The sequence below is a fragment of the Nomascus leucogenys genome, chromosome 24 (genome assembly GCF_006542625.1).
Source record: "Nomascus leucogenys isolate Asia chromosome 24, Asia_NLE_v1, whole genome shotgun sequence".
NCBI classification, from domain to species: domain Eukaryota; kingdom Metazoa; phylum Chordata; class Mammalia; order Primates; family Hylobatidae; genus Nomascus; species Nomascus leucogenys.
The window spans coordinates 9,603,866-9,627,788 of record NC_044404.1 but is presented as its reverse complement, the minus strand read 5'-3'; the positions used below and the strand labels follow the sequence as shown (position 1 = coordinate 9,627,788).

Sequence of the window (23,923 nt, the reverse complement as noted above, 5' to 3'; positions counted from 1 at the left end):
CTCTCCCTGGCACCTGTACTCCCCCGAGCCATCTCTTATTATGCCTCATTGTAATTGCACCTGTACTTGTCAGCGGCTTTGCTACCCTGTGAGCTCTGAAAGCACAGGAACGAGTCTTGTTTGCTGTTGAATCCTCATCTGTCAGGGCTGGTCAGGCACATACATGCTACATGGTTAGTAAATATTTGTGCCATATAAAGGTTGGACTTCTTTGTTACTATCATTACAGCTTCTTCTTTTTTTTTTTGAAACGGAGTCTTGCTCTGTTGCCCAGGCTGGAGTGCAGTGGCACAATCTCGGCTCACTGCAAGCTCCGCCTCCCGGGTTCACGCCATTCTCCTGCCTCAGCCTCTCCGAGTAGCTGGGCTACAGGCGCCCGCCACCACGCCCGGCTAATTTTTTGTATTTTTAGTAGAGACGGGGTTTCACCGTGTTAGCCAGGATGGTCTCGATCTCCTGACCTCAGGTGATCCGCCTGCCTTGGCCTCCCAAAGTGCTGGGATTACAGGTGTGAGCCACTGTGCCTGGCCAAAGCATGGTTTTTTTTTTAAAGGTGTGTATGTTTGTTTATATATTGTGTTTAACTTAAAAATGAGTGGCCTATAAAATAGTATTTGTTCTGCCCAGATTTCATTTTACAGGGAAATAAATGCTTCAGTTCTGATTAAACAAATTATAAACAAATTATAAATTATAAAATGAGGCAACCATGATACTCAGACAAAAAGAGAGAGACACTGACAGGGTGTATGGATGGTACCATTTTAAGTAGGTTATTTAGGGATGGCTTCTCTGAAGAGGTGACATTTGGACAAGGTCTTGAACAGGCTAAGGAGCCATGCAGAGGTATAGGAATAGAGCTTTCCAGGCAGAGGGAACATCAGGTGCAAAAGTCCTGAGGTGGAAACCTGCTGGTTTGGTCAAGGAACAGTGGAAAAACTCTGGGAGAACAGTAGGAGGTGATACCAGGAAAGAGGGGCAGGAGCCAGGTCATAAAGTTCCCTGTGGACCATGCTAAGACCTCTGGCTTTCATTCCAAGTATAATGCCACTGGAAGGTTTTCATCAGGTGTGTGTGACAGAATCTGATCTCTGTCTTAAAAAGATCACTTTGGCTGCTGTGTGAAAGTTAGATTGCGCTCTTTACCAGCTGGAACCGTGGAGGGTGTTGAAGAGAAGAAGGTGGTTCCCGCTGTGCCAGAAACCCTTAAGAAAAAGCAAAGGAATTTCACAGAGCTGAAGATCAAGCGCCTGAGAAAGAAGTTTGCCCAAAACATGCTTTGAAAGGCAAGGAGGAAGCTTGTTTATGAAAAAGCAAAGCACTATCACAAGGAATATAGGCAGATGTACAGAACTGAAATTCGAATGGCAAGGATGGCAAGAAAAGCTGGCAACTTCTGTGTACCTGCAGAACCCAAATTGGCCTTTGTCATCAGGACCAGAGGTATCAATGGTGTGAGCCCAGAGGTCTGAAAGGTGTTACACCTTCTTCGCCTTTGTCAAATCTTCAATGGAACCTTTGTGAAGCTCAACAAGGCTTCAATTAACATGCTGAGGATTGTAGAGCCATATATTACATGGGGGAACCCAAATCTGAAGTCAGTAAATGAACTAATCTACAAGCGTGGTTATGGCAAGATCAATAAGCAAATTGCTTTGACAGATAACGTTTTGATTGCTCTATCTCTTGGTAAATATGGCATCATCTGCATGGAGGATCTGATTCATGACATCTATACTGTTGGAAAACGCTTTAAAGAAGCAAATAACTTCTTGTGGTCCTTCAAATTATTTTCTCCACAAGGTAGAATGAAGAAAAACCACCCATTTTGTAGAAGGTGGAGATGCTGGCAACAGGGAGGACCAGATCCACAGGCTTCTTAGAAGAATGAACTGAGGTGTTTACCACAATTATTTTTCTAGTCTGATCAGTTTAAATAAACAGTAACTGCTTTCAAGTTGAAAAAAAGAAAGTTAGACTACTGCCAGTCAGAGTGGAAGCAGGCGGGCTGATGAGGAGTGTGGCCAGACTCTGCAGGGGACGTGCTGTGGGCCTGGGTTAGCGTGGTAGTGGTGGAGGTGATGAAGAGTGGTTGGGTTTGGGATTTGATAAAATGATGTGTTCTGAGATGTGAAAGTCTTACTAGTATTTAAGAAAACAGCTCAAGGCAGGCCGAGCGCGGTGGCTCACACCTGTAATCCCAGCACTTTGGGAGGCCAAGGTGGGCAGATCACTTGAGGTCAGGAATTTGAGACCAGCTTGGCCAACGTGGTGGAACCCCATCTCTACTAAAAATACAAAAATTAATTGGGCGTGGTGGTTGGCACCTGTAGTCTCAGCTACTCAGGAGGCTGAGGCAGGAGAATTGCTTGAACCCGGGAGGCGGGAGGTTGCGGTGAGCCAAGATTGCGCCATCGTACTCCAGCCTGGGGGACAAAAGTGAGACTTCGTCTCAAAAAAAAGCAACTCAAGGCAAATTATGAGTTAATTAGGATTTAAAATGCCTTTCTCTTCAAAATATGTCATAGATTCTGTATCCTTGAAATTCCTCTGTTGGAGAATGGAACCAGGAAAGGTAAGGACTAGGACTTGATTGCATTGTGAATCCACTTGCTGATGGAACAAGAAAGATGGAACAGCAGATGTGCATATTTTCCTCTGTAATGGTCATTGATTTAATATAAAAGACATGTCTGAAGAATGTATGCTTGGATAAGTAATATGCTGAATTCTGGTGTTTGGTGTGATTGTATTAGCCTAGACCTGTTTAGTAGTAACTGTGAAATATGTTGCAGCAATAATAAGGAATGTAGTGGGTGCCTTTCTGCTGTTATCAAAATCCATTAACAGGTTTTCCTATGCTTGACTGCCTTTCATTGTTAGGCTTTATGGTTCATACTGAAGGGGCGTGTAAATGACATCTCTTCTATGGTTTCTCAAGGTCTTAAAAACAGTATTGTATTTTGAGTAAACATCTGTTTATTCCATAGTAAGGATAGATGCTAGACAGGTTATGATTTACTTTGGTTCTACTCCCCTACTTTGGATAGGATTTTACCTAGGTGGAGCATTAGATCATGTTCTTGAGCTGTGTGGAACTTTGACTGGCTTATGTGAATGCTTCACACTGCTGGCCACCCTTTGTTGCTTCAGCAGTAGAGACATAAGCTCATCCTGGGTACACCTTTTAGTGTACAAGGTTCTGTGAAAAGTGGGTGAAGGTACTTCTCAAGCCATTAAATTGTAGTGGACTGTCTTTTTTTCTTTAGCAAAATTTGGTTTTGGGAGTATGAAATTTAAACTTATATCTACCATTTGTAAGATACAAAGTCATAGTATGAGTGTTTTTGGGGTTTTGTTTGCTTTTTTTAGAGTTGGGGTCTTTTAGGATAGAATTCCCTTTTCCTTAACCACTTAAAGCTTGAGAACAAAGATTTGGAAACCTTTTTTGGGTAGCGATCACTTTATTAATCTGATAAAAACTGTGGATTCTGTTTCCAGAAAAAGACATGTACATATACATGTTCGTTCAACAGATTTATTCAGCATGTATTTATTGAATAGCTACTGTCTGCCAGGCGTAGTTTATAGATGTTTAGGATACACCAGTGAACAAAAGAGAAAAAAAACCCCAAGCAAACCTAAAAACCTTGCCTCTGTGGAGCTTACATTCTATGGAATCCAATGGGTAATAAACAAGAATGTTATGTAGTATATTAGAGTATGATAAATGCTGTGGAAAAAAAAAAGATACTGTAAGGGAGTTTGAAAGAAGTGGAAAGATGGTGGTTGTTGCAATTTAAATAGGGAAGTCAGGATAGGCCTCATAGAGAGGATGATGTTTGAGCAAAAGGCTAAAATGTATGGGAGTTAGCCATGTGGAGTTCTGCAGCATGAGCTTCCCAGACAGAGGAGAATAGTCAGTGGAAAGGTCCTAAAGTGGGCACAAGGAAGACAGCGTGGTGGGAGCAGAATGAGCAGGGGGTAGAGTGGTGTGTCAGTTTCCTGGGGCTGCCATTCCAAGCACATGCTTGGTGGCTTAACACAACAGACATTTATTGTGCCACAGTTGTGGAGGCCAGAAGTCTGAAATCAAGGTGTCGGTTGGCAGGGTTAGTTCCTTCTGGGGGCTCTTAGGGACAGCCCATTCCATACTTCCTCCTTGCTTCTGGTGGCTGCTGGCAATCTTTGGTGGCAGTCCCCAGGAACTGGGGGTTAAGACTTGGACATATCTTTCTGGGGACCACCCATTCAGTCTATGATGTCTGTTTTGACTTCTGAGGTAGATGTTCACCGGTAAGGGGGTGGGGGCAAGTAAAGGTGCTTCTTGGGGCCCTTTTAAGGACTTTGGCTTAAATTGAAATGGGGAAGGCACTGGATGGTTTTGAGCAAAGAAGTGACATGATGTGATTTGCATTTCCTCTTCTTTCTTTTTTTAAAAAAATTTAATTTCTGTTTAGTAGAGACAGCTCTCCTTAGGTTGCCCATGCTGGTCTCAAACTCCAGAGTTCAAACAGTCCTCCCACTTTGGCCTCCCGTAGTGCATTATTTGCATTTTAAAAGAACAGAAGACTCCTTTGTGGACAGTAGACTGGGACAACAGGCTAGAAATAATAAGATAGGTGGGAGGCTATTATGATAATAATTCATGTGAGAAATGATGGTGCTTACATCCATTTGCTAGTAGACTTGTGAAAAGTATATGACTTCTGTATGTATTTTGAAGATAGAGTGACAGTATTTTCTGATGAGTTTTTAAATTTTTTTAGTCAGAATCTCACCTCTGTTGCCCACGCTGCAGTGCAGTGGTATGAGCACGGCTCACTGCAGCCTTGACCTCCCTGGCTCAGGTGATCCATCTACATCAGCCTCCCAAGTAGATAGGAATATAGGCATGTGCCACCATGCTCAGCTAATTTTAAAAACTTTCTGTAGAAATGGGGTCTCACTGTGTTGCCCAGGCTGGTCTTGAACTCCTGGGCTCACATGATCCTCTTGTCTCGGCCTCCCCAAGTGTTGGAATTATAGGCATGAGCCACCAGGCCTGGTCTCTGATGAATTTCACTGAAGGGTAGGGGTTGAAAGAAAGAAGTCAAGGATGATTCCAAGGTTTGGGACTGTGTAGCTCAAAGGATGGGGTTGTCAGGAGCTGACATGGGAAGGCTGTGTTTAGAGCAGGTAATTTGTTTGTTTGTTTTTTAAGATGGAGTCTCACTGTGTCTTCCAGGCTGGAGTGTAGTGGTGCAATCTTGGCTCACTTCACCCTCCACCTCCTGGGTTCAAGTGATTCTCCTGCCTCGGCCTCCTGAGTAGCTGAGATTACAGGTGCCTGCCACTACACCCAGCTAATTTTTGTGTTTTTAGTAGAGACAGGGTTTCACCATTTTGGCCAGGCTGGTCTCGAATTCCTGACCTCAAGTGATCTTCCCACCTCGGCCTCCCAAAGTGCTGGGATTACAGGCGTGAGCCACCGCACCTGGCCTCTTGAGCTTACTTTGGACACACTGAGGTTAACGTAGTATTAGATACTCAAGTGTAGATGCCAAGTAGACAGTTTTAAGATGGTGTAAGAGTCTGGAATTCATGTGAGAAACCTGGGTTGGAGATACCTAGTTGTGAGTGTGTGCCAAGTGTAAGTAAAGCTGGGAAACCAGAAGAGATTACCAGTGGAGTATAGGGAAGAGAAGAGAAAAGGTTCAAGGACAAAGTCCAGGGACGTTAAAAAGTCTGAGACAACAGTCAGCAACAAAAGCTAATAAGAGATCAGCAAAAAAGGAGGAAAACCAAGAAATCATAGACTATATTATATGGCATCCTGGAAGCCAGATGAGAAAAATGTATTCAAGCAGGAGGGGTAGATGAAGTGTGTCAAAAATCTGCTAAAAATCAGCTTAGGACTGAGAACTGATCATTGGATTTAGCAATGTGGACAGATGATCTTGGCAAGATTAGTTTCAGTGCAGGGTTTGGTTCAACATTCTTATTGGAGTGGGTTTAAGAGAGAATGAAAGGAGAATTTGAGAGAGTGAGTATAGCACCTTTTTGAGGATATTTGCTGTAAAGGAGAATAGAGAAATAGGGTTGGAGCTAGTGGAAATTCAGTGAAGACATTTATAGAAGTAGCACACTGCCTCAAAATTAGGTATAATTTCAGGGAATTAATGGGTCCCCCAAATCCCTCTGTGAACCTGCAATTTAAAAACTGCTTGTCAGTAAAACCATGAGGCAGTAACTTCATTTCCTTCCTTGAGATTTCTCTTTTATATTAAGATGTTGCATGGTTTGGTAATTTAGATCACTACAAGGAATGAGAATTCCTATGTGTCTTCAGTTTTCTTTGTAAGGAATAGGCCTCAGTAGAAATTGGCCTTACATTTTTGGAAATCTATTTTATGCTAAGTATTTACCCAGGCATTCTAGATGAATTTAATCTTTATCACAATCCAGTGTAACAGATATTATCCCCATTTTATAATTGTGAGAAAATGGAGACACGGAGAGATTCAATAACTTTCCCAAAGTAACTCAGCTAGGAAGTGGCAGAGCAGAGTTTTATTTTATTTTTTTATTTATTTGTTTTAAGACAGGGTCTCACCCTGTTGCCCAGGCTGGAATTGCAGTGGGACAGTCATAGCTCACTGCAGCTTTGACTTCCCAGGCTTAAGCAACCCTCCTACCTCAGCCTCTGGGACCACAGGCATGTGCCACCACACCCAGCTAATTAAAAAAAAAAGTTTTTATTTTTTGAGACAGTCTTGCTCTGTCGCCAGGCTCTGGAGTACAGCGGCACGATCTTGGCTCAGTGCAGCCTCCGCCTCCAGGGTTCAAGTGATTTTCCTACCTCAGCCTCCTGAGTAGCTGGGACAACAGGTGTGTGCCACCATGCCCAGCTAATTTTTGTATTTTTAGTAGAGACGGGGTTTCACCATGTTGGCCAGAATGGTGTTGATCTCTTGACGTTGTGATCTGCCTGCCTTGGGCTCTGAAAATGCTGGGATTGCAGGTGTGAGCCACCGTTCCTGGCCAATAATTTTTTTTTGTGTGTGTGTGCAGACAAGATCTCACTATGTTGCCCAGGTTGGTCTCAACCCTCTGGGCTCAAGTGATCCTTCTACCTTGGCCTCCCAGAGTGCTGCGATTACAGACATGAGCTACCGCGCCTGGCCTCATGGTTCTTTAATTGTGGATGCTAATAAAGTTTGTGAGTGTGGGGCAGAGAAGTGAGGTGTAGGTAGGTGTTGAAGGGCAAGTGGTGCTTGGGAATTCTTTGAGATTTTCAGTTGGAAGATTCTCTGAAAGAGGAAGCATTGTCCTCATGGATTGCTCTCAGATGACATAAAATAGATATAGTGAGATTATAATAGTTTTTATTCTAAGGACTTGAGAATAGCTTCTTTTCCTCCAGCAGAGAGGTAAGCATCCTGTTCCATTGTGTGATAGTTGTTGGCTGACACACAGATCTACTTTTTCTATTTCCAGCAGGTGAAATCACTTCCTCTCCACCTGTACTTTATTTTCTGGTCCTTTTGACAGTAGGGCTTGATATTTTGGTATGCCCTGGATGGCATTGCTCCCTTGACTCAGATGACCTAAATTACTTGCTGTTTATTGTAAAGTGGTTCAAGGGTGCTTTGAGGTCCTAGAGTTAAAAATGGACGATTCTGAGTCAGTGTGGCTTGAAGAGCATGTCACTGAGGATCTCCTAGTCCAGTGGGATGCAGCATTTGATCTGCTCCAGGTCGTATCCCCTTTTTCTCTGCTGTTTGTGTTAGTCTTTGCTTTCTGAGGTAACTCAGGCATGTACTCGCTGTAATGTCTACCCAAAGCCAGTCTCATTAAGACCAGCCAAGGCCAGGAAATGGGAAGGAAATAATACATATGAGGGTGCTGGAGCCCAAATAGGTTGTCCTTTACCCTGAGGTACAGGTCAAATTAGTGACAGAGCTGGCATTAGAACCCAGTCTTCTTAATGCCTAAGTTAGTGACTTAGGCATTTTTTTTGAGACAGAATTTTGCCACCCGAGTAGCTGGGATTACAGGTGCGCAACACCGTGCCTGGCTCATTTTTGTATTTTTTTGTGGAGATGGGGTTTCACCATGTTGGCCATGCTGGTCTTGAACTCATGGCCTCAAGTGATCTGCCCGCCTCGACCTCCCAAAGTGCTGGGATTACAGGCATAAGCTGCTCCTGGCCACTAAGTTAATGTTTTTTAAATAAATGAGTGTAAGCACTTTTATGTAATCATAAATTTTCATCATCATTATAATGAATGCATAATGTATCATAAGTGTTTTCTGTTTTTTTCTGTTGTAACACTATGGATCTTTTTATTTTCATTCAGTAAATAAGTGATTGTCATTATTCTAGGCACTGAGATATGATAATGAATAAATAGAAAAAAATCTCTGCTCTCATGGAGCTTAGATTCTTTCTTTTTTTTTGGAGACAGTCTTGCTTTGTCGCCCAGGCTGGAGTACAGTGGCGCGATCTCAGCTCATTGCAACCTCCGCCTCCCAGGTTCAAGCACTTCCCCTGTCTCAGCCTCCCGAGTAGCTGGGACTACAGGCACTTGCCACCATGCCCGGCTAATTTTTGTATTTTTAGTAGAAATGGGGTTTCACCTTGTTGGTCAGGCTGGTCTCAAACTCCTGGACCTCAGGTGATCCACCCACCTTGCCTCCCAAAGTGCTGGGATTACAGGTGTGAGCCACCGTGCCCAGCCTAATTTTTGTATTTTTAGTAGAGATGGGGTTTCACCATGTTGGCCAGGCTGGTCTCAAACTCCTGACCTCATGATCTGCCCACCTTGGCCTCCCAAACTGCTGGGATTACAGGTGTGAGCCACTGCACCTGGCTGGAACTTGTATTCTAGCAGATAAATGTCATCTCATATTTATAATTATTTCCTTAGGATAGAGTCTAAGTGATGTTACACATAAAACTGTTCAGTAACTGGAGTGGGTGTGGTGGCTCATGCCAGTAATCCCAGCATTTTGGGGGGCTGAGGCAGGCAGATTACTTGAGGTCAGGAGTTCGAGACCAGCCTGGCCAACATGGCAAAACCCTGTCTCTACTAAAAATACAAAAATTAGCCAGGCATGGTGGCACATGCCTGTAATCCCAGCCACTTGGGAGCTGAGGCAGGAGAATTGCCTGAACCCAAGAGATGGAGGTTGCAGTGAGCCAAGATTGCACCACTGCAATCTAGCTTGGGTGGCAGAGCAAGACTGTCTCAAAACAAAAACAAAAACGAAACTGTTTAGTAACTGTATTTTTCTTTCTTTCTTTTTTTTATTTGGGAGACAAGGTCACAGTGGCATGATCTTGACTCACTGCAATGTCCACCTCGTTGACTCAAGTGATCCTCCCTCCTCAGCCTCCTGAGTAGCTGGGACTACAGGCACATGCCACCACAACTGAGTAGTTTTTGTATTTTTTGTAGAGACGGGGTTCTGCCATGTTGCCCAGGCTGGTCTTGAACTCCTGGGCACGAGTGATCCTTCTGTCTCGGCTTCCCGAAGTGCTGGAATTATAGTTATGAGCCACCACTCCCGAGCCACTGTATTTCTGAACATCAGAATCAACTTTCCTTTAAACTCTGTAAAAAATGAAGTCTTCTATAGTATTTTTCTTTACTTAAAATGTATAGTGTTTGCTCTCTCACATACAAGTGCTATCACAAATTAAACAGTAGGGACCTCTGGAAGGAAGTTTAAGTATCATCAGTTCTTGATAAGTAAAGAACGTTTTCACTAGATTGCTAAAATATATAAATAGATCTTGTGATTTTTGGCATGCTTGAGAAAATTTTCAGGTAATTTATTGTAAATTTAACTGCACATCAAGAAACATCTTCTTAGAACTGAATACAGCAGAGAGACTTTAAGACAACAGTCTATGTGGGGTCATCACAATGAGAATTATTTGATACTTTAACTCACTGTCTAATACATTAGATAAATTTTATGTAATGGCTTGAGGTGAGTCAATTCTTGCTGTTTGCTTAGTGTGGTGACTGTAAGAAATGGTTGGAGAAAAGGAATGATTGAGCTGCTGTATTCTTATTACTTCTAATAACCCATTCTTCAGGGTAGACGGTATTACTACTCTTTTCCAGATGAGGAAATGGAGGTTCAGAGAATTAATTTGTGCAGGGTATCACTATTAGTAACATAACATTTGGGCTTCAAATTGAGGTCTGGGTAGTTGAAGCTTATTTTTTTTTTTTAATTTTTTTTTTTTACTATACCATATACTTTTATTAAAAGTATGACACTCTGGGGCCGGGCATGGTGGCTCACGCCTGTAATCCCAGCACTTTGGGAGGCCGAGGCAGGTGGATCATGAGGTCAGGAGATTGAGACCATCCTGGCTAATGCAGTGAAACCCGGTCTCTACTTAAAAAATAGAAAAAGTAGCTGGGTGTGGTGGCGGGCACCTGTAGTCCCAGCTACTCAGGAGGCTGAGGCAAGAGAATGGCGTGAACCCAGGAGGCGGAACTTGTAGTGAGCCGAGATTGTGCCACTGCACTCCAGCCTGGGCGACAGAGAGAGACTCCATCTCAAAAAAAAAAAAAAAAAAAAAAAAAAAAAGTATGACACTTTGTTTTCAGAGTGACCTGTCTCAAACTACTGTTTTAATTTCATGTAGAAAATATAATGTTCATTCTCTTCTGTTTTCCTATTTTCCTGATATTTTTCTTCAAAAAGTTCTAAAAATTAAACCTAGGCTTGGGGATTTGTTCTTTCTCCCTTCACAGTCACCTCCATTATTAAATTTTAATGGTATAAAACATAAGAAAAATATTTGATGACACTTGATAGTATGTGTTTTCTAGAAGGGCAAAGAGAAAATCTGGACTTCTTAGATAAGCCAATACTTTCCAGAAGTGGAAGCACCTATATAACTTAACTTTTTAAGTAGGTTGCAGTGTAAATGTTAGCAGATAAAATATTGATGACTTTCCTTCGTGTTCTACTTAGAACTCCTTCAAAGGTGAAGTGCTTATTGGCTTCACTCAGAATAAGTGGTTCTAATTTTTGACTTTGATACTGTTTTAACATTCAGTAAAAGAAAGTATTTAGGTCTGGTGTGGTGGCTCATGCCTGTAATCCTTGCACTTTGGCACTTTGGGAGGTGGAGACAGGTGGATAGCTTGAGCCCAGCAGTTCGAGACCAGCCTGGGCAATATGGTGAAACCCCACCTATACAAAAAATACCAAAAAAAAAAAAAAAATTAGTTGGCCGTGGTGGCGCATGCCTACACTCTCAGCTATTCTGGAGGCAGAGGTGGGAGGATCACCTGATCCCGGGGAGGTCGAGGCTGCAGTGAGCCGTGATGGTGCTGCTGCACTCCAGCCTGGGTGACAGTGACACCCTGCCTCAAAAAAAAAATAATAAAAAAGAATTTAAGGGGAAGTTCAAACATTGATAGTTTTTAGAAGAAGGAAAGAGGAAAACTTAGTTACAAAATTTGGTAAGTTGTATATTACATGCTTAATAGAATGAAACAATGTTTTGGGGCTAGGTGCAGTGGCTCATACCTGTAGTCCCACACTTTGGGAGGCCAAGCCAGGCAGATCACATGAAGCCAGGAGTTCAAGACCAGCCTGGCCAACATGGCGAAACTCTGTCTCTACTCAGAATACAACAATTAGTGGGGCATGGTGGTGTGCACCTGTAGTCCCAGCTACTTGGAAGGCTGAGGCACTGGAGTCGCTTGAACCCGGGAAGCAGAAGTTGGAACGAGCCAGTATCATGCCACCGCACTCCAGCCTGGGCGACAGAGGGAGCCCGTCTTAAAAAAGAAAAGAATGAGACAGTAAAGAAAGTAACCCGGTAACTTCAGGTGAATGAAAAAATTAGAAAGCTACTGAGCCATTTAAAGTGAAAGGAAATGTAAAGTTTAGGAAATTTATATAAGAAATGGTTTGTGAAAATAGGAAGAATGTATTACTGTGTTATGAATGATAAACAGATGAAGAATTTAGAAATTATTACAATTGGTATGGAAACTATGTACTAATATGGTGTTTACTGGAATATATTGAAACTAATTATCAACCATGTTTTCAGTGGAAAGATTTCTCAGTTAAGCAAAAGTTTAGCCTGGGTTCAAGAGGTAGTGTGGCATGATTGCTAAGAGCACAGATGCAGAATCCAAGACTGCCTGGGTTTAAATCTGAGCTCTACCACATAGAGACTTTATATTAATGAGGAAGTTACTTAACCCCCCTGGGCCTCAGCTTCCTCAATACAAAATGGAGATAGTAATAATACCTACCTCATAAAATTGTTATAAGAGTTAGATGAGTTAATATATGCAAAGCTTAAGTGATGAAAGAGGTAAAATATTCCATTGTTTATCAAACACACACCATGTGTATTTTATTTATTTTTTGTTTTATGTTAGTTACTTGTTTCCTAGAAAACATGAAATAACCACCATGTGTATTTAATATTAGGTGCTAGAAAATATAGTTAAGGGAAAAAATTGTTTTTTTAAAAAGTTTATTTATTTGTTTAGTTTTTAGAGGCAAGATCTTACTATGTTGCCCAGGCTGGAGTGCAGTGGCGTGATTGTAGCTCACTGCAGCCTCTACCTTCTGGGCTCAAGAGATCCTCTCATTTCAGTCTCCTGAGTAGCTGGGACTACAGGTGCATGCCACCACATCTGGCTAATTTTTATCTTTTTATTTTTTGCTGAGACAGGGTCAGGGTCTTACTTTGTTGCCCAGGCTGGTCTTGAATGCCTAGCTTCAAAAAGTCTTCCTGCCTCGGCCTCCCAAAGTGTTGGGATTATAGGTGTGAGCCACTGTTCCTGGCCCAGAAAAAATTTATAAAGAAAGAAGAAATGTGGCTGGGTGCGGTGACTCATGCCTGTAATCCCAGCACTTCGGGAGGCTGAGGCAGTGAGGCAGGCGGATCACAAGGTCAAGAGATCGAGACCATCCTGGCCAACATGGTGAAACCCTGTCTCTACTAAAAATAGAAAAATTAGCCGGGCGTGGTGGCATGTGCCTGTAGTCCCAGCTACTCAGGAGGCTGAGGCGAGAGAATCGCTTGAACCCGGGAAGCGGAGGTTGCAGTGAGTTGAGATCCCACTACTGCAGTCCAGCCTGGTGACAGAGTGAGACTCTGTCTCAAAAAAAAAAAAAAAAGAAAGAAGAAATGCTACTATGAAAGGAGATATGGGGCTTTTCACATGATTTAATTCTCCTCAGCTGGAATAATGAAATAATTTTAAGGAAAAGCAGATGAGGGTTGGACTATTGAGGAGTTAAAATACCCAGCAATGAATGAGCACTTTCATGTTTGTTATGTTTATGTCTTGAGAAGATGAGATGAAGCATGGTTTTATTCTGTATAATAGACTATTAATTCTTGTTTGGTTCTTTTAGGTCATTGAAATAAATTAGATTTCTTACAGGTTTTAATAGTTTGCCAAAATGATGGCCAGGCGTGGTGGCTCATGCCTGTAGTCCCAGCAGTTTGGGAGGATGAGGCGGGCAGATCACCTGAGGTTGGGAGTTTGAGACCAGCCTGACACAACATGGAGAAACCCCATCTCTACTAAAAATACAAAATTAGCCGGGCATGGTGGCACATGCCTGTAATCCCAGCTACTAAGGAGGCTGAGGCAGGAGAATCGCTTGAACCGGGGAGGCAGAGTTTGGGGTGAGCCGAGATCGCGCCATTGCACTCCAGCCTGGGCAACAAGAGCGAAACTCCGTAGCAAAAAAAAAAAAAAAAAAAAAAAAAATACTTTGCCAAAATGAAGGAGATAATACTAAATTCCTACAAGCAGTGAGTATAAACCAGAGAAGGTAGAAGTGAAATCTGAAAGATGCTGAAATGAAGAAAACTGAGGACCAAAGAAAGACAGGTACTGTTGAGGCTGGAGCACAAATGCATCTCGAGTATTCAGGATTGCTGGTGATTATGGCTAGAGAATGGGATGCCGCGAATGAATGGCTTTAGAGGTGGAGCAGGTTTGGCTGCGTGTGTGGATTCCTGGAGAGAGGACAACTAGGAACCAGGTACCTGGTTAGATGAGTACATTTTTGTTGCCATCACCCTGGATTATGACAGGATCCTGTTGAGAAGGAAGGCTATGAGCTGATGTCAAAGACTTGAGTAAATGAGTGGGAAAGATCACTTAGAGATCATTCTATTAAAATTCTATGGCAATTCTTTTGTGACATTTCCCTTTCTCATTGTCTTTGACTATCATTGATATCAAATTTTTGATATCAGTAGCATTGGTTTTGATAACAATAGCATTTTGATAACAATAGCATTGGAACTTCCTTTAGATATAATTTTTTTCTGAGATGGTGTCTCGCTCTGTCGCCTAGGCTGGAGTGCAGTGGCGCGATCTCAGCTTGCTGCAATCTCTGCCTCCCAGGTTCAAGCAATTCTCCTGCCTCAGCCTCCCAAGTAGCTGGTATTATAGACATGCACCACCATGCCCGGCTAATTTTTGTGTTTTTAGTAGAGACAGGGCACCGTGTTGGTCAGGCTGGTCTCGAACTCCTCACCTCGTGATTCGCCCACCCAATCCCAAAGTGCTGGGATTACAGGCGTGAGCTACCGCGCCCAGCTATTTTTGTATTTTTTTACATGGAGTTTTGCCATGTTGTGCAGGCTGGTCTTGAACTTCAGAGCTCAAGTGATTGGCCCACGTTGGCCTCCCAAAGCACTGGGATTTCAGGTGTGAGCCACCGCACCCAGCCAGCAACCTCCTTTCAGCATCTGCTTTCTTTGCACGAGAGTTGTTATGAAGACATATCATCTGGTTATGATTTAATATAATTTCATATTATTGCTATAGCATTTCAAAGCATGAAATATTTCTTGAACACCTCTATTTAGACAGGTATTTTGACTGTTAGATCTTTAAGATGACAAATAATAGTAATATTTTTGGACCTTAAAATTTTCAGAAACTTTCTTTGGTAATTCAATCAGCAAAATTCTTTTTCTTTTAAGTTTAGTTGCTACTGTATTAAAGGTACAGACCAGATATTCACTTATTTTTTTATTTTTATTTTTCAAAGAAGTAAATTTCCGAGTCGCCCAGGCTGGAATACAATGGCACGATCTCTGCTCACTGCAACCTTCACCTCCTGGGTTCAAGCAATTCTTGCACCTCAGCTTCCCAAGTAGCTGGGATTACACGCATGTGCCACCAAGCCTGGCTAATTTTTGTACTTTTAGTAAACAGAATTTCGCCATGTTGGCCAGGCTGGCCTTGAACTCCTGGCCTCAAGTGATCCACCTGCCTCAGCCTTCCGAAGTGCTGGGATTACAGGCATGAGCCACCATGCCCAGCCCATGCATTTCTTTTTCTTTTCTTTTTTTGAGACCGAGTCTTGCTCTGTTGCCCAGGCTGGAGTGCAGTGGCCAATCTCAGCTCACTGCAACCTCTACCTTCCGGGTTCAAGTGATTCTTCTGCCTCAGCCTCCTGAGTAGCTGCTGGGACTACAGGTGCCCGCCACCACGCCCAGTTAATTATTTTGTATTTTTAGTTGAGATGGGGTTTCACCATGTTGGCTAGGTTAGTCTTGAACTCCTGATCTCAGGTGATTCACCTGCCTTGGCCTTTCAAAGTGCTGGGATTACAGGTGTGAGCCACCACGTCCGGCCAAATTTCTTCTTCTTAGAAACACTTATTTTCCTTGTTGAGTTCCTCAAAGCCATTGTAAAGTTCTTATCAGAGCAAGGTACAGTATGTAATCTTATTTTTTTTCCTTGCTGGATTTGTAAGTTTACTTTGTAAGATTTTACTTAGAATTATGCTTCAAGAGGATAAAGGAAAACAGAGTTGCATATATCAGGAACAAATATTTCAAGTAGCAATAAGTTTCAGTCCAGTGTAGTGACAGGTTATATCTCGTAATTAAAAAAAAAAGCATATGTTTGTAACTGAGTATATATTTCAATATAAAACAGTTGAAGCTCCTGCCTTCATGGAGTTTATAGAGATAACAGCTGTCTGTATTTTGATGTCTTTTCTTCCAGTCTCTTTTTCTAGTTATATGTATTACAAAATTGGGATTATTTTACAAAATTGGGTATATCGATATTACATATGTACATGTACATATGATAGTACTGTACATACAAAATTTTATATCTTTTCCTAAACAGCGTTTGCAGCAGAGTTTCTCCCAAGTCTCTAAAAACCTATTTTATCTTTCTTTTCTCTTTCTTTTTTTTTTTTTTTTGAGACAGAGTCTCACTCTGTCACCCAGGCTGGAGTGCCGTGGCGTGATCTCGGGTCACTGCAAGCTCCGCCTCCTGGGTTCATGCCATTCTCCTGCCTCTGCCTCCCGAGTAGCTGGGACTACAGGTGCCCGCCACCACGCCCGGCTAATTTTTGTATTTTTAGTAGAAACGGGATTTCACCGTGTTAGCCAGGATGGTCTTGATCTCCTGACTTCATGATCCACCCGCCTTGGCCTCCCACAGTGCTGGGATTACAGGCGTGAGCCACCGCACCCGGCCCATCTTTTTTCTGATTGTAAAATTAGTATATGCTAATTATAAACTTTACATAATGCAAAAAAAAAATGTAAATAGAAGTTCCTAATAGTTTTTTTTTTTTTTTTGAAACAAGTTGCTCTCTGTCACCCAGGCTGGAGTGTAGTGGCTCAGTCTCAGCTAACTGCAACCTCTGCCTTCCGGGTTCAAGCGATTTTCCTGCCTCAGCCTCCGGAGTATCTGGGACCTCAGGTGTGCGCCGTCACGTCTGACTAATTTTTTTGTATTTTTAGTAGAGATGGGGTTTTGTCATGTTGTCCAGGCTGGGCTCGAACTCCCGACCTCAAGTGATCCACCCACCTCGGCCTCCCAAAGTTCTGAGATTAGGTGTGAGCCACCACACCCGGCCAAGTTTCTAATAGTTCTAATCTCCAAAATGATAACTGTTAGAGGAGTTCCATGTTTTTTCTCTAAAAAACATTTATGCTGTATGCATTTTCTTTTTCATTACATTTTTTTCCCCCAGCAAGTGGGTTATTGCATCTCCTTAGTGAATTCTGACTGCTGTAGTTATTTTCTTTTTTTAATTAATAGAAATAAGATTTTATTCTACATACTGTACTGAGACCCACTTTTTAATCTTAACCACAAATCGTGAACATTTCCCCAAATAGGTGCACACATAGTCTATTTTTTAATAATTACAGGTATTCCATAAGAAAACATGTTAGTATTATAATTTGGCCAGTTTTCAACTGATAGATGTTTAGATTGCCTCCAGTTATTTGCTGTTACGAATGATGCTGCAGTTAACATCCTTGTCAATATCTTTTCATAAACCTGTGAATATTTTTACAGGATGAATTCCTAAAAATAGAGTTACTGATTCAAAAGTTAGGCATATTTTAGATTTTAGTAGAAATTGCCAAGTTACCCTCTAAAAAAGATTGTACCAATTTTGGGCAGTACATTAGCCATAGGTTTTTAAGATACAGTATTTTATTGAGTGCTTGCAGTTTGCCACAGTGGTGTTGTACATCACTGTACCCTTCCCTTGTTCTTCATGGAGTGTTAAGCATAGTTATTTCCGCAGATGAGGAAACTGAGGACAGAGCTAGTACATAGTAGGGCTATAAGTAGACTGAAGCAGTCTGCTTCTTGAGACTGTGCTCTCAATCAGTAGGTGACATTTTCTGTAAATCTAGTTTTGGCCAAAATATTCAGTGATGCTACAATATTGAAAATGTAGGTTTGCATTGTTGAGAAAGTAAGGCCCTAATTATCCATAATCCATGGGGAATGACCCCTTACAGTCATCCTTTAAAAAAAAAAATTTAAATACGTACCCATTCTGTGTTAGGTACTGTACCTCATGACAGTACCTTACTTAACTATTTCAATAATATTCTGAAATGAGAATGTTTACTCTGTTACAGGTGAAAACACGGTGTTCAGTGGTATTGACTCTTTGTGTTACAGAACTTTTGGTGATAGTTGTTTCAAGCTTTGTTTTAGAAAATTTCCAATATATTAGTGTACTTAAAAATTAATGGTGTTGGCCGGGTGCAGTGGCTCACGCCTATAATCTCAGCACTTTGGGAGGCCGAGGCAGGTGGATTACCTGAGGTCGGGAGTTCAAGACCAGTCTGGCCAACATGGTGAAACCCCATCTCTACTAAAAATACAAAAAACCGGCCAGGTGCAGTGGTGTGCGCCTGGAATCTCAGCTACTCGGGAGGCTGAGGCAGGAGAATTGCTTGGACCTGGGAGATGGAGGTTGTGGTGAGCTGAGATTGTGCCACTGCACTCCAGCCTGGGCAACAGAGTGAGACTTCATCTCAAAAAAAAAAAAAAAAAAAAATTGTGTGGCCCGGGTGTGGTGACTCATGTCTGTAATCCCAGCATTTTGGGAGGCCGAGGCAGGAGTATCACTTGAGTCCGGGAGTTTGAGACCAGCCTAGGCAGAGACCCCATCTCTACAAAAATAAAATAATAAAGTTAGCTGGGCATGATAGCATGAGCCTGTAGTCCCAGGTATTTGGGAGGCCGACGTGGGAGGATCGCTTGAGCCTTGGAGATTGAAGCTGGAGTGAGCCATGACTGTGCCACTGCACCTCACCCTGGGTGAGCAATTGAGACCCTGTCTCCAAACAAACCAAAATGATGTGTTTTACATCCTTTATAGCGGTTTGGAGTTTTACAACTTTAAAAATGGTTCAGAATTCAGTGTCTTAAGGTTGTCATTCTGATTTAGGCATCTGCCTATCACTTTGTACCTGGACAGTCATTTATTGGGTCAGTGATTTTTTGATGGAATACTGTGGATTGGGATTGGAAGTGCAGTATTTTAAATCTTTCATATATGATTGTTCTTGTTTTTTGTTTTTTCCTTGAAATTGCTTTTTTCCTAAAAATAAAATACAGCAGCAGTTTACCCCTCAAAACAAAGTCTTTTACTCCTTTTACTCAAATCATTGGGTAAAAACATTTACTCAAATCAATGATTTACTATGTGAGGTAGTAAACATTTTAGGCTGCGTGGGCCAGAGGGTCACAACTACTCACCTCTACCTTTATAGCCCCAAAGCATGGATACATGCTTTTACAGCAAATGCGTATGTCTGTGTTCCTATAAAATTTATTCGTAAAAACAGGTTGCAGTCTAGATGTGGCCTGTGGGCCACCGTTTGCCAACCGCTGGCCTCCAGAAGTTGCCTGATGAACATTTTTCCCCTAAGGATGATGAACTCCTTCTCTAAGTACACGGTTTCTCTTGGAACTTGGGGTGTGAAATGGGTTTCCTTTGTCCTCCTAGTCCACACCCGCATTTTTGAAACTTTAGAGCTCTTGTATTATGAGAATAGAAGCAAAGGCTCTTCAGGGACAAGCGTCAGGGTTGTTACATGTATTCGTAAGTGAGTGAATTCACATCTTTTGTGTTGTAAACAGGACTCTTGGACACCTAACTGGCCTGTAAATTTCTTCATTTTCTTTAACAGAAAAGTTTACTGTCCTGTTCTTTATGGTAGGCACTACCCTCATGTGACTATTTAAATTAACTTAAATAAAATTTAAAGTTAAGTTCTTCAGTCACACTAGCTGCATTTCAAGTGTTCAGTGGCCACATGTGAACAGTGGGTGCTGTATTGGCCAGCACAGATACAGAATATTTCCATCATTCCCAACAGTTCTGTTGGACAATACTCGTCTAGAATTCTGACTTAAGGATTAGAGAAAAAGGACCTAGAAATGATATTAAAGTATAATGAATGAATGAATGATACTTTCATTATCTTCTGAAATGGATATTGTGGTTTATACAACTTTTCTGGAAAGAATTTTTTTCCGTGGTTAGAATTAGAGTGCAGAGTATTCCTGTGTAAGTACATAAATAATCAGATTTCCTCTTAGTTATTTCTGTCTTTAAGGTATAGCTGAAAATCAAGATTCCAGAAACACATTCTTTTTACATTATTTGGAAGAAAGTCATTATGCTGCTAAGTAATTTTAAAGAAAAAGACATCATTCAGCTAATGGATGCCTCATGAAGTCATGGCCTTTTTACTCCAAATGGCCTGCAACTATTTCAAGTGGTCCTTCTATATCCCTCCACCACATAGCTTGTCTTTTCTCCATCACTTTTATTTATTCATTTTTATTTTATTTTATTATTATATTATATTTGGAGACAAAGTTTCGCTCTGTCACCCAGGCTGGAGTACAGTGGTGCAATCTCTGCTCCCTGCAACCTCCGCCTCCCAGGTTCAAGTGATTCTCCTGCCTCAGCCTCCCAAGTAGCTGGGAATACAGGCGTGCACCACCATGGCTGGCTAATTTTGTTTTTATTTTTAGTAGAGATGAGGTTTCACCATGTTGGCCAGGCTGGTCTTGAACTCCTGACCTTCAAGTGATCTGCCTGCCTTGGCCTCCCAAAGTGCTGGGATGACAGGCTATTTTTAATTTTTTTTTAATAAAGAAAGCTTTTTATTTAGAAATCCCATCCTTTTTGATAAGCAGCATTTTTTTTCTTTCTCTTTTTTTTTTTTTTTTTTTTTTTTTTTGAGACAAGGCCTCACTCTGCAGCCCAGGTTGGAGTGCAGTGGTGCAATCTTGGTTTACTACAGCCTTGACCTGCTGGTTCAAGTGATCCTTCTGCCTTGGCCTCCCAAGTAGCTGGGATTAATGCAGATGTGCACCACATCACCCAGCTAATTTTGACTTGCTTTTTGTAGAGATGAGATTTCACCATGTTGCCCAGGCTGGTCTCAAACTCTGGCTCAAGCGATTCTCCTGCCCCGGACTCCTAAAGTATTGGGATTATAGGCATGAGCCACTGTGCCTGGCCTCCATCGCTTTTATTTCAATTATGTATTAAACCTCGGATTCCTGGTCTACTTTCTCATACCACCCATCCTTCTGTTCCATTTCCTGAATTGATGACCTCATTTCCTATTTCACAGAGAAAATAGAAGCCATCAAATTAGAACTTCTCGGTTTTCAACCAGAAATGCTACATGCCAGTGATATCCAACTACTTACAGTTTCTGGTGTAGAAAATGAATAGTCAATTTATAGAAGTTAAAAAGTTTAAAATCCAGTTTTCCTTAAGCCTTGAATTCAGTTTATAAATGATATTAGTCTATTCAGTGTATTTTATATAAAGGTAAAAGAAAAATAATAACAGCTTTTGATACATGTTGATTAATTCAAGTTGAATTAATTCTGTTGAAGTATCCAGTTCTACTTATAAACATAACTAACATTAAATTGCATTTTAAAATTAGATAAATGCCCAAGAAAGCTTCCAACCTCTTAAAAGAAAACCTACTCTAAGTCTTTATATAACTTTTGTAAATATAATTAAATTTCACAATACAGTGAATTTTCCTGCTCCCAAACATGTCTTTCTGTGTTTTCCTGTTTTGATAAATGCTACTCAGTTTTCTAAGTAAGTAACCCTGGGCTGTGTTGATTCCTTCTCTTCTCCTCACTATATAGAATGAAGTATTGTTTCTCTTTCCTGTATCTCTTACCTCTTCCTAATCCATTACACTAGTTCAGGCCACTGTCTCTCTCTCTCTTTTTTTTCTTTTTTCTTTTTGCAATGGAGTCTTGCTCTGTCGCCTAGGCTGGAGGGCAGTGGTGTAATCTTGGCTCTTGGCTGACTGCAACCTCCGCCTCCTGGGTTCAAGTGATTCTCCCACGTCAGCCTCCTGAGTAGCTGGGATTATAGGTGCGTGCCACCATGCCCAACTAATTTTTTGTATTTTTAGTAGAGATGGGATTTCACCATGTTGGCCAGGCTGGTCTTGAACTCCTGACCTCAAGTGGTCTGCGAGCCTTGGCCTCCCAAGTGCTGGGATTATAGGCGTGAGCTGCTGAACCTGGCCACTGTCTCTTGCTTGAATTACTTTATAGATTCCAAACCAGTTGGCATGTTCAGATCCTCTAATTTCTAACAAAATTAGAAATTTTGTTCTTCACTACTATAGTCCTTTTGATTTTTTATTTGTTTTTTCTGTTTATTGTTGGTGTTGTTGTTTTGAGATGGAGTTTCACTCTTGCCCAGGCTGGAGTGCAGTGTTGCAATCTCAGCTCACTGCAACCTCTGCCTCCCAGGTTCAAGTGATTCTCCTGCCTCAGCCTCCCAAGTAGCTAGGATTACAGGCATGCGCCAGCATGCCCGGCTAATTTTTTTTTTTTTTTTTTTTGAGACGGAGTCTCACTCTGTCGTCAGGCTGGAGTGCAGTGGTGCGATCTTGACTCACTGCAACCTCCGACTCCCTGGTTCAAGTGATTGTCTTGCCTCAGCCTCCCGAGTAGCTAGGATTACAGGCACGTGCCACCACGTCCTACTAATTTTTGTATTTTTAGTAGAGACGGGGTTTCACCATGTTGGCCAGGACGGTCTCGATCTCCTGACCTTGTGATCCGCCCGCCTTGGTCTCCCAAAGTGCTGAGATTACAGGTGTGAGCCACCGTGCCTGGCCTAATTTTGTATTTTTAGTAGAGACAGGGTTTCACCATGTTGACCTGGCTGGTTTTGAACTCCTGACCTCAGGTGATCCACCCACCTCAGCCTCCCAAAGTGCTGGGATTACAGACATGAGCCACTGCGTCTGGCCTTTTGTTTGGTTTTATAACAGCTTTATTGGGATACAATTCACATATCATACAATTTACCTACTTAAATTGTACGATTCAATTGTTTTTTGTGTTCACAGAGTTGTGCAATCATCACTGCAATTTCAGAACATTTAATTATGCCCAGAAGAAATCCTGTATCCATGAGCAGTTACTCTTCATTTCCTCCTTGACTCATCCCCCAGCCCTAAGCAGCCCTTAATCTTCTTTCTGTCTTTATGGATTTGCCTATTCTGGACATTTCACATTAATTGAATCATGTAGTCTTTTGTAACTGGCTGCTTTGACTTAGTATAATGTTTTCAAGGTTCACCCATGTGGTAGCATAACATCTGTACTTCATTCCCAATAAATGCCAAATAATAGTCCATTGTGTGGCTATGCCACATTTTATTTATTCACTAGTTGATGGACACTTTGATTGGTTCTACTTTTTGGCTATTAAAAAAAATGCTGTTGTGAACATTCATGTACAAACTTCTCTGAGGATGTGTATTTGCATTTCTCTTGGGGTGACTTCCGAAGCCTAAGAGTGAAATTTTTTGGGGGTATGGAACCTCTGTTTAACATTTTGAGGAACTGACAAACTGTTTTCCAAAGTGGCTACACCATGTTACAATTTTAATAGCAATGTATGAACCTTGCAGTTTTTCCACATCATCACTAATACTTATTATCTGGGTTTTGGATTGTAGCCATTCTGATGGGTGTGAAGTGGTATCTTACAGTTTTGATTTGCATTTCCCTAATGAGATTGAGCCTCTGTCTTGTGCTTATTGGCCCTTTGCTTTTTTGGAGCCTTTGATCTTTTAAAAATAGAAATCTGGGTGAATTACTTCCCTGAGTAATGCCTGTGTGGTGAACATTCTTCTCTTCTTCTTAGCCTGGTCATCTCTTGCTTGCTTACTTGCTTCAGTTTACATGTAATTTTCTTCAGGGAGCCTTCCTTGAACCCCGGCTATTTGCATTCAACCCACTCTATTGTTGTGATTGTTTATTATACTTCCTTTCTGACTACACTAAGCATAGTTAACAGTGATTATACTTGGCATGTGATTGACTGGATGACTGAATACATAGATGACTGTAGCTTTTTTGTTTTTTAAACATTTAACTTAAAAAAAAAATTCTGTCTTGGAGTTTATTGTACCCGAAGCAGTATTTCATGATTTTTGTGTGTTCCTTGTTTCCTCGCATTTTCCCGATGGCACTAAGGCACCTGGCTGGGATCCTATAGAGAGCGATACATTGCGGTTGCTCTCTGCATAGTAAGCTTCCCCCAAGAGTCATAG

At 41.6% G+C, this 23,923-nt stretch overlaps 1 protein-coding gene and 1 pseudogene across 3 annotated transcripts in view; both read left to right on the top strand.

Annotated features, from left to right (window-relative positions):
- Positions 1-23,923, top strand: part of RERE (arginine-glutamic acid dipeptide repeats) — a 462,172-nt gene that overhangs the window by 30,015 nt on the left and 408,234 nt on the right. The gene's annotated exons all lie outside the window — the stretch shown is intronic.
- Positions 515-2,173, top strand: LOC101177988 (annotated as a pseudogene).